Source organism: Corapipo altera, unplaced genomic scaffold (genome assembly GCF_003945725.1).
Source record: "Corapipo altera isolate COAL_440 unplaced genomic scaffold, ASM394572v1 0, whole genome shotgun sequence".
Classification (NCBI taxonomy): Eukaryota; Metazoa; Chordata; class Aves; order Passeriformes; family Pipridae; genus Corapipo; species Corapipo altera.
Window position 1 is genome coordinate 3,654,445 of NW_020884872.1, and position 15,391 is coordinate 3,669,835.

The window sequence follows — 15,391 nt, forward strand, 5'->3', positions numbered from 1 at the left end:
GCAGCAGGTCAGGGAGGTGATCCTGCCCCTCTACTCAGCCCTGTGAGGCACATCTGGAGTGATGTGTCCAATTCTGGGCTCCTCAGGACAGGAGGGACATGGAGCTCCTGGAGCAGGTCCAGTAAAGTCTACAAAGATGCCAAAGAGATGGAGCATCTCTGGGAGCAGGAAAGGCTGAGGGAGCTGGAGCTGTTCAGCCTCCAGAGCAGACACTGAGAGGGGACCTCCCCCAGGTCTGTAGGGTCTGCAGGGAGGGGGCAGAGGATGGACCAGGCTCTGCTCGGGGGGCCCAGCAATGGCACAAGAGGAACGGGCAGGAACTGATGCCCAGGAAGTTCCACCTGGACACGAGGAAGAACTTCTTTGCTGTGAGTTGATCACACAATGGAACAGATTGCCCAGAGAGGGTGTGAAGTCTCCCTCACTGGAGATATTCCAGAACCATCTGGACACAATCCTGTGCCATGTGTTCTGGGATGACCCTGCTGGAGCAGGGAGGTTGGACCAGATGAGCCACTGTGGTCCTTCCAACCTGACCAGTTCCTATGATTCTGTGATTCTGTGATTCTGTGACTCTAAAACTTCAGAGAAGGACATGTCCCATGTAACAGAGTAACAGAAGAAAGAGCTGAATGATTTAGAGACCATCATTCTGTCAAGATGTTCTGGTGATGAACAAGGACAGTGAAACATATGTTGTTTGAGTAGTCACACAAACCTCAGGGAAAACATATGATACAAGTCATGCCTTTCAGTGTTCATAAAACATAGCAGCTACTCAGATATGTGCCATAAGGACATGTTTTCCCAGGCTTAAATGGGTGACTTTAATGCCAGGTACCACCACCTTCTCAGCCCTTCATATTCTCTTTTGTAGACAAATGTGCTCTTCTGTTTCTCTTTTTCTGATAACATTCCAGCAGTGCCTCTTCATTTTCCCTCTCTGGTTTTCCTCCTAGACAAAAACCCAGAGAAAAAGGACTACTGGCATCCAGGAAGATGTGTGCAGACCCCAACATCATAAAACAAGCTCATCTTTCCCTACCTCTGAAACCCAAAACATGCTCTGGCACTAAGTTTATCTTTCAAGGACCTTCTCAGAGAAAGCCCATTGTGTATGTACTTTGCAGGGTCAGCCAGCAAAGCCCCCTTCACCACAGGTATCAAGACAAAAGATAAACATTGTGATACTTTCCCTGCCCTCAGTTTCCTCAATAATCGTGGGGTGCAGTTAAGGTCATCTAGGGCTGCTCCTCCCTTGCCTGACTTGTCCAGATTAGAGAGTCACTTCCTCCTTTAACCAGCTTTTTCTGACCTTGTGCAGTGTTTCTGCTATGGAAAGTCACCCTGTTGGTCTCCTCTCACCAGTTTTAAACATTAGAACCACCCTAATTCCTCTGGTCTTCTTGCTGAGAAAGTCCAACCAAGACAGAGATGTTTGGAATAGTGGTTTCACATAGAAAGGAGCCTTATGTGTGATATGGAGTTGTTTAGAATCATAGAATCATGGAAATGTTAAGGTTGGAAAATACTTCTAAGATCATCAAGTCCAACCATCAACTGAGCACCACCACCACATTCACCACTAAATCCTGTCCTCAAGTGCCCTATCCACATGTTCTTTGAACAATTTCAGGGATGGTGACTTCACCACTTCCCTGTGCAGCTTGTTCCAAAGCTTGACAACCCCTCCCATGAAGAAATTTTCTCTAATATCCGCTTTGAACCTCCCCTGGTGCAACTTGAGGCCATTTCATCCCGTCACGACACTTGTTTCCTGGGAGAAAAGACAGACACCCTCCCAGGCACAACCTCCTGTCAGGTGGTTGTAGAAAGCAAGAAGGTCTCCCCTGAGCCTACTTTTCTCCAGGTTAAACACCTCCAGCTCCCTCAGCTGCTCCTCATCAAACTTGTGCTCCAGCCCCTTCCCCAGTTCTGTTGCCCTTTTCTGGACACGCTCCAGCACCTCAATGTCTTTGCTGTGGGGAGAGACCCAAAACCGAACACAGGATTCCAGTGCCAAGTACAAGGAAAAAAGCTTTGGGAGTGGTATAGATGCAAAACTATCCTCACTCTATAATAAACAGAGGATAAAGACAGTGTTTTTCTGCGTAGTTACAATTTTTTTTCAGACTTTCAGTATTTGAATATCATCAAGGTAGGGAGGATGTTATGGCTTATGCCAGGCTTTTCACATCAATTCTTATATTTTAACCTTTAAAAACAAGGAAGGAGAGAAGTGCTGACATAATGGTGGGTCTGTTTGCTCTGACCATTTCATCCAGAACAGTTCCAGTCCCTTGCAGAAAGCAGTCAGGGGTTTGATCTTGCAGTGCAAACCTGCAGAAACTTAACTGACATGGCACAGCTTGAAGGAATGTTTTGTGAGCTTATGCTCCTCATTGCAGCAGTCTTTGGCATAAGTGATGGATGGATGTGATAACTACCACTACTTCTTTTTACTTGCATACCATTAATATATTGCCTCTTAATGTTAATAAAATACACACAGTAAACTTTACAACATAAATCTTCAGCATCATAAAGACCCTCTTCATGTGAGTGGGTACTGCAGGTACCTATAAATTTAGATGGAAGAAGAAGCTGCAAGACAACAGCATGCCAAAAAGAGAAAGTAAAGGGTGAAAGCTTCCTGAGAACTGATAAGTCCAGGAGAACTAATGATCCTCTTGAACCTTCAAGAGTTGATAAACACAGGACCAAGACTTTGCTGCATTTGTTAAAGGTCACTTGCACACATGAGCATCAAAGGTCACTTGTGCACAGGAGCCACCAGGACATCAGTACAACCCTCTGCTTCCAAGCAAATGGCCTCAAAGCTGCTGCTCCAACTGGGAGCTGTATGATCCATGACTGTGCAAGTGAACTGTGAATGTGCTGTGTGAATAGTTATTTGCCATTAATAATAATGGCTTGTTTTGATCATTAATAACAGCTTAATGAATAATAAGCATTCTAAGAAACATTGTCTGTGATCCTTCCTCCCATAGCTCACTTCCCTACCAGGGAAAAGGGAATTTACAGCATGAGAATGGTGGACATTTCATTTCAGCAGCTGAATGACTTCACATAAACAATGATAAGGGAGAAAAAAAAAATAAGGCTTTTTTTGTTGTTGTTGCCCTGAAACCCGTTGACAGAGCTGAAGAGCTTTATACAAGGACAGTATGATAGTTGGAAGCCATTTGAAGAGGAAGGGAGTGGAAAGGAAAGGGGAAGAAGTGGGAAGACTGCACTTCCTAAATAAAGACAGATGGTGCCTGTGGTTTCTTTTGTAGGTGTGTTCTTGCTTCCTTGGGTGCATTTGCAATTGAACACATTTTGGTCACCATCTGACATGTTTATAAAAAACTACTTGCTGGATTGGTGAACACACTGATTTCTACTGGTTTTCTTAAAGACTCCAGAACTACTGGGTAATAAAAAAAATTGAAAAATTGCTTGTTTCTACAACTTCACTTTCTGAGACTTAATAAATAAATACCTCCCCAACATCCCCAGAATCCCACCCTGTTGTCTCCCATATAGCACTGTGTTGTGTTCCCATTTATAGCTCAATACCTTCTCTTGTTCCACACAGGAAAGCCCAGAACATGGAAAGGCTGCCTGGCACCACAGCTTATCCCATCTGTAGCAGCTGGAAAACACAGAGGTCTGCAGAAGTGAGCATTAACAAGTAACTAGACAGAATGAGAGACACAACTATGGTTATTTCTTGAAAGACAAGATGCATCAAGATGTTCTTTACAGCAGCAAAATGATCAAAAACACATGACAGCTTCTGCTTACAAGTATTCCTGTCATGTCACCCTTCCCTTTGTACCAAGTGCCTTCATTCCCTAGAAATAGTTGTGTCTGATAAAGATTAAAAGAGAGGATTTAAGGCTCAGAGTGTGTGTGCATACCACCCTGTCCTGTTCCTGTCTGATCATCCAAAGAGAAATCTCCCAGGCTGCAATATTTGCAAGGCTTGCTTTGTGCTGCATTGTGTTCTCCAGCCCTTTTTTTCCTTGGGTTTAGTCCATTTCTGTAATATGGGAGGACAGAATACTTCATCCTCCCCTTTAAACTTCCAGTTCTGATTCATCAGCTGTATCATTGGGCTGACAGGTGATCTCAATTCCTTCAAAACAAACATCCAGAAAATTAATTTTCTCTCTTCCTCTACAAATTCCTGCATAACACTGAAAAAGCACATGGGAGATAGCAAAGCTATACATGTTCACATTTCTGCTCCTACCCCAAGGGAGGTCGTGGCAAGGTGGGGATCTGCCTCTTCTCCCAGTGACAGGCCTCAAGGTGTACTGGGGGAGGTTCAGGTGGGACATAAGGAGGAATTTCTTCACTGAAAGGGTTGTTAAGCACTGGAATGGGCTACCCAGGGAGGTGGTGGAGTCCCCATCCCTGGAGGTGCCCAAGGAATGACTGGACTTGTCACTCAGTGCTCTGGGCTGGGGGACAAGGTGGGCATCAGGCACAGGGTGGACTCGATGGTCTAGGAAGTCTTTTCCAAACACCACCTTATCTACTGGACCACAGCATTAATTACGACATCCAGTCATTAGAAATTCATATATGAATGGAATGGATTCTCCCAGCTTTTCCCCTCCACATCCAGATGACTGTCCCAGACAATGCCCTGGCAAGGCATCCAATTACTGCCCCTGCTGTAGACTTTGCTGTGTTTACTATTTTATCCCCACTCCTGCCCTCAAATGCATTTACTTTATTTATAAGACTATAATCAAGGCTTTCTTTAAATTGTGCAGGCCCAGAAAACTAGAGTAAAAATCTGAAGAAAGACTGCAAAGTACCATCCAGAGAAAAATAATCAGATAATGGCAGTAGAGGGATTTTTTTAGAATTAAACATGAAAAGAAATAAACCAATGCAGTATCCACTGCACTATCTATACTGCAATTAATTTAATTTATTTTATCCTGCTTTGTATCATCAGTGTTCTGTATGCTGCAGAGTTTTGTTCTGAAAATGCAGAATTGCAGATTCAAAGTAGGAAGTGAAAGGGAGAAAATCAGAGTTTTCAGCATCAAAGATCATCACAGTGGAGGCCCTTGGGACAGTCCAAGGAAATTATTTAGGATTAATACACAACTGTATTAACTGGAGGTTTCTGCTAAATTGATTAGCAGTGAAATTAGCTACATTAGCCTTTCCCAACTTTAGGCTTCAAATTGACCCAAAAGATTAATTTGGGCAATTCATACATCCCACTGCTGTTGCTGCTGTCTGATGGCTGTCACCACACCGGGCAGACACTGCTCATGTCGTTGTTTTTAAAAAGCTCTCTGTGCAGCTACAGGGGGTAGAAATACTGGGCTTGTTTCAGCCACGCAGACCTAGAGAAAATACATGGCAAAAAATCTCTTGCTCCTGTTGTGGGTGGCTGTTTCTGGCAGTGGGGGGAGTGTTTGATGACTGCACGGGAGGCACTCGCTGCCCACAGCTGTGATTTCCTGCCCTGCCATCCACTTCAGAGTGACTCAGTGGGGATTGTGTGCTGCTGAATGCACCCCCTGAATGATGAACTCATCCCTTTTTCCCTCTCCCAGAAAGGGCCTTTGTCCAGTGTAAAATGCACCCAGCTGCACAGCCAGCCAGGGAGCCAGTGCTAACATTTCCAGTTGCACGTGCTCTTCCTCGACACGGTGCTGTCCACCCACGTGGAGCTCAGGTCCTCCAGGCAGTTCATTCCAAGGTTATACTGCTGATGAACAGGACTAACTGTTTTTATTTATGATATTAAATACACCCTAACAAAACTGGAGACCATTAGAGGTTTCCTCACTGAACGGAGCAAATAAAATGCATGAACTGGCACGGATCGATACGAGTTTATCACATCAAACACTAATTCAAAGACACAAAGCTTCATGCAGGCACATCATGCATGGGTAGGAGAGAGTTGCCTTGCTTTCCAGAGACCCTCAGTGGCCTGCTAGTTAAAAAAGAAATAACTCCTGGTGGTTCCCTTGGGCTGACAGCCACTGAGAGTCACAGAATCACAGGATGGGTCAGGTTGGAAGGGAGCACAGTGGCTCATCTGGTCCAACCTCCCCACTTGAGCAGGGTCATCCCAGAGCACGTGGCACAGGTTTATGTCCAGACAGTTCTGGAACATCTCCAGTGAGGGAGATTCCACACCCTGAGGTGCCTTCATGAATGATCAGGTTGGGAAGTCCCTGAGGCCCTCACTAGAACAGCAACAGCAATTAATTTTAAATATCGACTCGCTCTACCTGTGCTGAGCAGCACCTGCTGCTGTGGCTGACGAAAGCAAATATATCTTTGTTTTTTGCATTCAACAGGATATATAAAGACATAAATACCCCCAGGTATTTATGGGGGCAACGCTGGTACTTCCTTGCTGTGACTCTGTTCTCCAGTTTACACATCCATGCCCTAATCCATGATAATCAGAACTGTGAGTTTTCCCTGCCTCTCTGGATCACAATGCCAATACCGTTCATGTCTTATGAAATGTTCACTACAAAATGTTCACTGTCTTTTGAAGAACCCTGTCTTTTTTTGGAAGAAAAAGAAAACTCAGATAACTCCTCAGCTCAGGTATTCCCCACAGCAGCACTTTGCTCACACTGCTAAATCAAAGAGTATTATAATGCAAAGTAGCTCTGTGTTGCATATCAGCTTCACAGGAAACATCACATGAACCTGGAGCTCAGGCCAGCAATCATGAAGTTTGGATATCAAAGGCGTTTTACAATATTGTTCAAACATAATAAATACCTCAGGCAAGTTTTTCAAATCTGTCAACTGACTGAAAAATGATGTCCCATCAGAGGCTGCTGAACATGTTTCCACCATCATCCTTACATGTTAGGAACAGTAATTGCTCCTCAAACTTGGAGCCACAGGAAATGCAGCAACAAATCATATCTACATTCATCCTTAACTTCCAGGTACAGAGTAATATCATCCATTCCCATCCCACCTTGACAGTTTTAATGATGCTCTCCAGAAAATTGCAGGAAATAGAAAGCAATCCCTATCTCTCACACAGGACACAGTCCCAAAAAACCTCCAGTAGCAACACGGCAAGGAGATTAATAAAGCTGTATTAAAAGGAAAATTGTGACAAAATCTTAGCTATGCCACTGCTACTTCTGTTTCATGTAGATATGTGTCCAGTTCAGCTGGAATAATCTTAAAGAGAATTAGAATGCATTACAGTTGTAGAAAATAATTCATGAAGACTGTAGGAGATCAAAAACTGGCAGTGACAGATGAAGTTCAGGTGGAGAAAGGCGTGTGCCTCCATCTCCCCTCCTGTCAGGCATCAGCACAGCTCCTCTCAGCGTCGCTCAGCACCTGCAGCAGTTTGTCTCCTGATGTCAGGCTGAACTGTCTGGATGGTTGTCCTTGGGCTTGGTGGTGCTACCTGTTGGCTACTTTTGAAGCAGGGAATGGAGGGAGCCACCAATACCTGCCACATGAATTGTCAGCCCTGTCCCTAAGTTGCTGGGCTGAGCTCTCTTGCAAGCACAATGTCTGCAGAGGAAAAGATAGGGGAGAAGACTATAATCTGTTATCATGAATTTTAATGCAGTGCTTTATATTTATACCCAAGCTATAGTCCATAAAACTGAAATGAATTTCTAATGCTGTAAGTATTATTTGCTATTTTCCATTCTGGTTGCCATTTCGTTCAGATTTTCTTTAATAATGCATTTTATAGGCCTGTACCTCTGCAGCTCCCCTCTGCCAGCTCAACTCCTCTGCTAACAGTAGCAATGCTTCACAAAGCCCGGTGGTTTGAAGTGACCTTGGGACTACCTTTTTCCCTGTTCTCCCCAGGCTGGTAAAAATCGCAGCATTAACTGGAAGTAGCCTTGAATTCCCTGGCTTTTGTTAGCTTATCTCAGGTTCTCCCGATATGCATTTTTGATGTTTAATTTCTTTTGTATTTGGCCACCTCTCTAAACTTGGAAGGGGAGCAGAGCACCCCTCCCCAAACAGCAGCCAGGAGCATCACCAGCCACCTGCACACTGATGGGAAGCATCTCACCACTGAACCTGCCAATCATCACAACCACAACCATCCCCTCATCAGCACGGTTGTCACGTCCCTCCAGTCTCTGCCACAGTGCACAGATGAGGCTGCTAAAGGTTGCAAAGAGAGGCAAGTTGCTTAAAAGCACCCTGCTGATGACTCCCTGCCTCATGACTGACATGCTGAGGATGCCACGTGTCAGGTGCCATTTCCTTGCCTGCCTCCCCAGGCAGGTACCCTTCCAGCTCATGGAATAAAACCTCTTGCAAATTAGGAGCAGCAAGCCCTCCGTGCTGCTGTCTCCTCCTCTTCCCGGGTCTTGCCACTTCAGTTAAGCCCTGGAATTGTTCTTCCTGTTATTGCCTGGCATCCCTCCCTCTGTGGCACTGCTCTTCCCCATCCTCCCCCTCCATCTCCTCTTTCTTGGCTTTACAGCAGCAGAACTGTTTGCTAATGAGGGAAAACTCCCAGCTCCCGACTCCTCACCCTGCTGACATTCCCGAGTGTGAGGCCACGCTCACGCTGTACACTTGCAAGGAGTGGGAAGCACTTTTGGCCAGGTGGGCCTTGCAGCTGTTTCTCCAGCTAAACTAATAGCATTTAACGTGCTCCCTTTGCAGCTGGATGCTGACTTAACTTTTCCAAGCAGCATATGGACAAATGCTTGTTCAGGTTTGTATCACATACCCAGGAAAACCAACCTTTTCTCCCTCAGGAGAAATACACCCAATTTGGCCTGTTTTATCATAAAGGCATGAAGAAGAAGACATCAAAATAAATTAACCAAATATGGTTTGATGAGGTATAAATTACTGTCAGTCAAGCCCAGGTTGGATGGGGCTCTGAGCAAGCTGGTCCAGTGGAAGGTTCCCTGCCCATGGCAGGGGGTTAGAACTAGATCCCTTCCAACCCAAACCACTCTAGGATTCTATGATTCTATGAAATTAAGGAAGGCCCCTGTCTGTTTAGTAGTGACTCAGCAAGCAGCATAACCTTCCTGGCTTGACCTCCCACAATACAGAGCCCATATAACCAGTTTTAAAGCTAAACAAACACTAAACAAACATACAAAGAACCTTATGAAACATTTCTAAAGCTGGTCTCAGGGCTTTGAAAGCATCAGTTTTAAGGCACGATTTACTGTCTGCTATCACAACAAAACAAATACCACAGATTAAAGCAAAATATGTCTGTGAATCTACAAAATATGGAAATAATGCACATGGAAAATGGAAATCTTCCTAACCATCTGGAGCCTAAGTGTTTGCCATCAATATTGGATCCAGTAGCACTGTAGCTAGTTAGCATTTTGTCACTGATTTCACTAAGGCCAGGAATCATGGATAACCACAAGTGTTTGGAAATGGAAGCTCAGTATTAGGTAAGCAGAAGAACTCGCTTCCAGCAATTATGAAGTCAGAGGTGTGCAGCTGCCTGGTTGATTTTATTTCTTTGCATGCTAGACAGTAAGAAAAGAAGAATAAAAAAACATTATTTCCTTTGCTGTTCCTCTTTAATCACTTTGGATAATTCTAAAACTTCTACCCGAAAATTATAATCATGTGTTGTGTAAGATACATGTCTAAGCAAGACAGAATCAGAAGTTGTAAGTTTGGAACTCACCACTGAAAAAATATTATTTTGTGTCCTTTCATGCAAAAATCTGCATTTCACGCAAAACTCCCAGTAAAATATTTTCATTATGCACCATGCAGGCAGCACAAACAAGTGCATTATTCCCTTATCCTGCTCTGCCAGTGGGAATGACCCACATTTAACAAAGATCATGAGAGTTACCAGAGAATTAGTGTAGGCCTAAATCTCATAGACTGCAAGGTTTTTCTGGAAGGTAGGTGGCTTTTCTCCAGAGTTCCTCCAAATCCATCCGGAGATTATCCAAACATCTCAAAGCTTTCCTCCTTCACATTCCCTTAACTATCAGTCCAGAAGTTGATCTTCTAAGGCTGCAAGGATGGCAACTGCATGCTCTGGTTAGCATGGGGAAATAAAGCAGCTGAAAAATCTAAACCAGCCCATGCCTGCACTTTGCAAGAGAGTTTCTTACCAGGTGGGAAGGTGGTAGCATGGAATCTGGATATGTTCTCAGGGCAATCTAATTCTGACACTGAAACTCCAGCAGCAAAAGGGAGTATAGATCATTTTAGTCACTACCCCCAGAGATGCCTCTTCTAGGGACTCCATCACATCTGTGAGCTGTTGTCTGGTGTTTTGGATATCCTGGAGAGTCTCAAATGGCATCACCTGCCTGTGGTTCAGTGACACCATCTCTGCTTTGCTCCATGACCAGATGTGACCACAAGGAGAATGCAGGAAGTTCTTTTCTCCAGCCCCTTTTGCGACTTCTCAACCAAAAGGAAATCTACACCACAAAATCGGAGAATAACAGAATGGTTTGGGTTGGATGGGACCTTAGAGATCATCTCATTCCAACCTCTCTGCCATGGGCAGGGACACCTTCCACTAGACCAGGTTGCTCCAAGCCCCGTCCATCCTGGCTTGGACACTTCCAGGGATCCAGGGGAAGCCACAGCTTCTCTGGGCAACCTGTGCCAGGGCCTCACCACCCTCACAGTGAAGAATGAGAGGCATTCTCTTACTTTGAAGATTGTCGACTGGCCAGACATCAAAAGACCCACAACACTAAATTAAATGCTACCATGGAGTTTCCACTCTCAAATCATTTCATTAAGAGCAGTCTAAGTGTTTACAATGAAGGAATATTATAGTGATATGAAGACGGGTGAGTGCTCAAATACAACCACATAGACTTTTCCAAGTCTGTGCATCACACTGATTTTTCAAGTGGTAGATGTCCCACTGGCTCCAAAAATACACGGTGACATGGAGGGGACAGAGGGTTGCACGGGTGCCTCAGGGAACATTTCCATGGTGGAGCTCAGTAGCCAGGGAGACTGAAAAGGTATGGGAGAAGAGACTGTGGGAGGGGAGTCCAACACAGCAGGGAGAAATGTGAGAGGAGGCTGAGAGGAGGGATGTTAGGGTGTGCAGTGAGCGTGAAGGTGATGAAGAAAGACACCACGTCCATGCAGCCCCTCTGCAAGCAGCTGCAGGCAGGCAGATCCAGTGCTCCTGCTGCAGTCCATAAGCTCCACACAAATCCTGGGGTCCTCCCCCCTGATGCAGTGCTCAGGGGATGGGAACACCTTCCCCTGCAAGGGGGGAGCCAGGGAGGGGTGAGGAAATGAAAGGACAGAGAGAGAGAGACACAGGTGGGTTTACACTAGGACAGGGCATTTGAAATGGACACGACAGGTAGAAAAAACATTCCTGGCAGGAATCCCGAGGTGGAGGAACACAGTCTGTGTTTGGGGAGGAGAGAGAGACAATATTGCATCGCATTGCAATGGCTTGGAGGGAGGGAAAGATCATGGGAGCTACGTCATGCAGGGGAGAATCCAAACATGGGGTGAGCAGCGAAGCCACACAGAAGGAGAGGAAGGGTCAGATATCAGATGTGGGGGTGAGGAGAGAGGAACAGCGTGAATTCTTGTACAGAGTTGTAATAATCAAAACGTTGGCAGGGCCTTAACTAGGCAGCCCTGCTGGGTGCCCAGATAATACAGCTGATTTTAATTGCTGATGTGTGCATTTTATGTCATTTGCCTGATGCACAGCCCTTTTATGACTGTTGCATCTGACCACAAATCAACAGTCAGTCATAAAGCATCAGGCAAATGACCTCCTCCCCAAACGGGCTGTGTTATCTCTATTGATATTCAATATTTAGATTTTTAATGGAGATAGATGGATAGGCATAAGGGCGGGAGCAAGGTGGGGCACAGAGAAGCGGGTTTGAAATAAACAGGTTGACAAAACATAAAGGCAGGAGGCAAGAGACAGATGAATAGTCAGGGAGGTGCCTGCCACCAGGGTAGGCAAGTATCATCTGGAGTCAAGCTGCTTGGGAGAGGCTGCTGAATGACAAAACTGCCAGGCAGCAGAGAAATATGAGTATGAGATAGGAAAAGAAGGACCAAAGAGACTGAAAAGAAAAATAATTTCATACAAAAATCCCGTTATTCCACCTTCCCCCTTCCCCTGGCCCACCACTCTGCTCCTTCCCACCTCTCCCCGTTTCCAAGGAGCGTGGTGTAAAAGGTTTGATTTCGGGACTAGCAGGCTACATGTTGTCAAATGTGGCATTGTTAGCTGGAGGTCTACAGGAGGATGCATATTGCTTCTCTCCCACCTGCTGTTCATTTCATAAACTGCAATCAGCACACAGTCAGTCAACACCTCTCTTGTTTATTATGTGGTACAGCGGGAGATTTCGTTAGACCTTTAAAGCACTGGACCAAATGCCACACATCTCAAGTTGTGCCAATGGGTGAGACAGGAGTCTGTGCAGCACCTGTGCCCTGGTTGTCCACAGACCTCACAAACTGGTTTCTTCCTCATTCCTGTCCCTTTTAAATGCATGACTTCAAATTCTTTCACATTGCCATGAATTTCTCTTCCCATAGTCACTCTTGATTCATGTTTTACTATCCATGCTCAGGCAAGAAGCTGTTTTAGAGACCAAAACTAGCATCCATTTCTGTCAAACAGGAACAAATGATTATTGCTCCGTCAGATATTTATCATATCTATAGTATGACACAGGAAGTGGATATTGGCTTTTGAGCCCTGGGGTCCCCAGAACAGGAAGGATGTCGACCTGCTGGAACAGGTCCAGAAAAGTTCACCAAGCTGATCCGAGGGATGGAGCAGCTCTGCTATGAGGGAAGACTGAGAGAATTGGGATTATTCAGCCTGGAAAAGAGAAGGCTTTGGGGTGACCTAATTGTGGCCTTCCAGGGAGCTGACAAGTTGGATAGAGTTCTAATCCCCCTGCCACGGACAGGGACACCTTCCACTAGACCGGGTTTCTCAGAGCTCCATCCAACCTGGCCTTGAGCACTTCCAAGGAGGAGACATCCACAACTTCTCTAGGCAACCTGTTTCAGTACCTCACCACCCTCACAGTAAAGAATTTCTTCCCAATATCCCATCTAACCCTATTCTCTTTCAGTTTGAAACCATTCCCCCTTGTCCTGTCACTCCAGGCCCTTGAAAAAAGCCTCTCTCCATCTTCCCCATAGGCTCCCTTTAGGTATGACAGTGCTCTCCAAAAGCCCCAAGGAAGCAAACACAGGTTACAGAGCTGCATTGGGCCTGCAAAGCTGCCTGAAGGTATGGGAACCTCTGCTGAAAGGTTCAACATGCCCTGTCAGAGTACAGGACTTACAGAAATATTGGCCCCTCTTTGAAGAAAAGGATACTACTGATCAGAAATTCCAGATAAACAGGGGAATTCCTTATCACTCCCCCATATGTGATTCCAGTCAAGGGACAAAGACCGTGTCTGAAACCTCAGTCTTCATGAGAGGACTAGGCCAATATAATCTTTAGCCCATTTTAGAGATGGCATCATTTGCCAGTTGAATATTTCACTCTCTGCAGATGTGAAATGATGACTTCAGCTGCAAGGTGGCAGATTCAGGTCTCCACCAATGACTCATGCTGTCTTTCTACATAAGTGTATGAAGTTTATGTGCTTGTCAGTGACATCTCTTAAGTGACCACAGACCCCAAAGTCAGAAATAAGATCTAAGAAATATCCTTCAAACATTTGTAGCTAGCAAACAGTATATGACCCCCTAGCAACATCTGTCTTCCAGTCCTTTTCTCATGGGTAATAGATAGAAGAAAAAGCAGTTGCTGCTCCCTGACATTCATGGGGCTCATGTGGTTGAGACCTGAACTGGGAATCTAATGACTGTTGGTACAAAGGACTCAGTGAGGTTTCGTGTGATTTGATTTTAGTCTTCCAGGGTTCTTTTTCAAGGGATTACATTCAAAAAGTTGCATTGCTCAACCAAGCAGAATTTAAAAACAAAACAAAACAAATGTAACAAATAAATTATTATTTTTTTAAAAGTCAAACAAAAGGGAATTGTGAATCTATAAATCTAGTTCCTTATTCATGCATAGCTTTTATTATGCAATCACCTACTCTGATCTATAAGCCTTCTCTGAGTGGGATAAGACTAAGCACACACTACTGTGAAAGCAGGTTGCAAGATCTGCCTTTAGTCAGACTTTTCCAGCCTTGGTACTCCTTTGATGTAAAATACTAAGTGCCCACTAGACTGTGGGCAGGTTTGGGGTTTGCTGACAAAGACCATGCCTGTATCCCACAGTATCCTGCATTCTCTTATTCACTGCAAAGGGTGGCAAAGCACTGACCTCCTCTATCTTGGGAAAAACAAGAATGAGTGAATATTACACATCTTGGTTAGCATGAAGTGGCTCATCAGGATCTGGGTCAAAACACCTGCCTTAGCAAAGACAACACAGTATTGCTGACCCGACTTCAGGTTCGCATGACAGGAGTTCCAACAGTGTGGAACAGGGATAGCACATGTAAGGGGTGGGTCTGGACTGATAGAAACATGGAAACAGAAGAATGGAGGTGGAGAAGAAAGTGCCATTCGCATTTTTTTTTACATGAGAAAGTTGTTAATTCAGGCAGGAAGATGGACATTATCAGGATGTTCATCTCAGGTCATGGTCTCCGTTCCCTTTGCCACTGAGGTGCAAAAGTGAGAGAGAGGAACAGGAAAGTCTGTGTGCCAGATAAAAAGGCACCTGGAGCCAGACCTGAACCAGACAGCCAACCATGACTGGTACAGACCATGAACAGACCATAACAGACCATACCCCTGCCTCAGGAGAAAGAGCTGCTATAGAACCTCTCCTGCAAAACATTCTCAGCTTCCAACAAGCCTGAGCATCTACAGGTCTTTGTGACCCTGAAAAAGAAATTCATGTTGCTTCTGGAAGGGATCAGATTTGGCCTCATTCTGATTTGTGAGTAAATAGGACAATAAAATGTATCAAATCATGTGAAAAGGAGATCCAGAAAGTGAACCTGTTTACATCAAAAATGATACTTTCATCTTCTCTTGTTTAGAGGGCTTTCCAGAAGAGGAGGAAAAGGTTATTTAGAGGATCTTGCTTTCTGTTGGCAAAGCTTCCCAAAAAAACCTCAGAGATGGAGATAACAGCTGAGCGAAACACCTGAAGAGTGTGTCTGAAGTGCTAAAAACTAATTTGTAGCACCCAGGAGTTTGCAACCTGGTCACCCTGTGACAGCTTGCACTCTCCAAGAGCTTGTGCACAAAAATACCCCTTCCTCTCCCCGAACCAAGCCTGCATTGAAGGTCACCCCTGAGGAACAGCAAAGTTACCCAGGCAGGTGCCCATGGAACACCTCTCCTCAGAAAAAATAATAACAGTGAAAAGGGGCCAAACTGC

At 44.9% G+C, this 15,391-nt stretch overlaps 1 long non-coding RNA gene across 1 annotated transcript; it reads right to left on the reverse strand.

Moving 5' to 3' along the window:
• Positions 1-924: 924 nt before the first annotated feature.
• On the reverse strand, positions 925-9,394 carry LOC113950354. Its single transcript, XR_003528722.1, has 4 exons — positions 9,297-9,394; positions 7,484-7,548; positions 3,927-4,144; positions 925-955 (listed from the first exon to the last, which is right to left on the reverse strand). It is a non-coding gene; the product is annotated as an uncharacterized LOC113950354 (long non-coding RNA).
• Between the last annotated feature and the right edge of the window lie 5,997 nt (positions 9,395-15,391).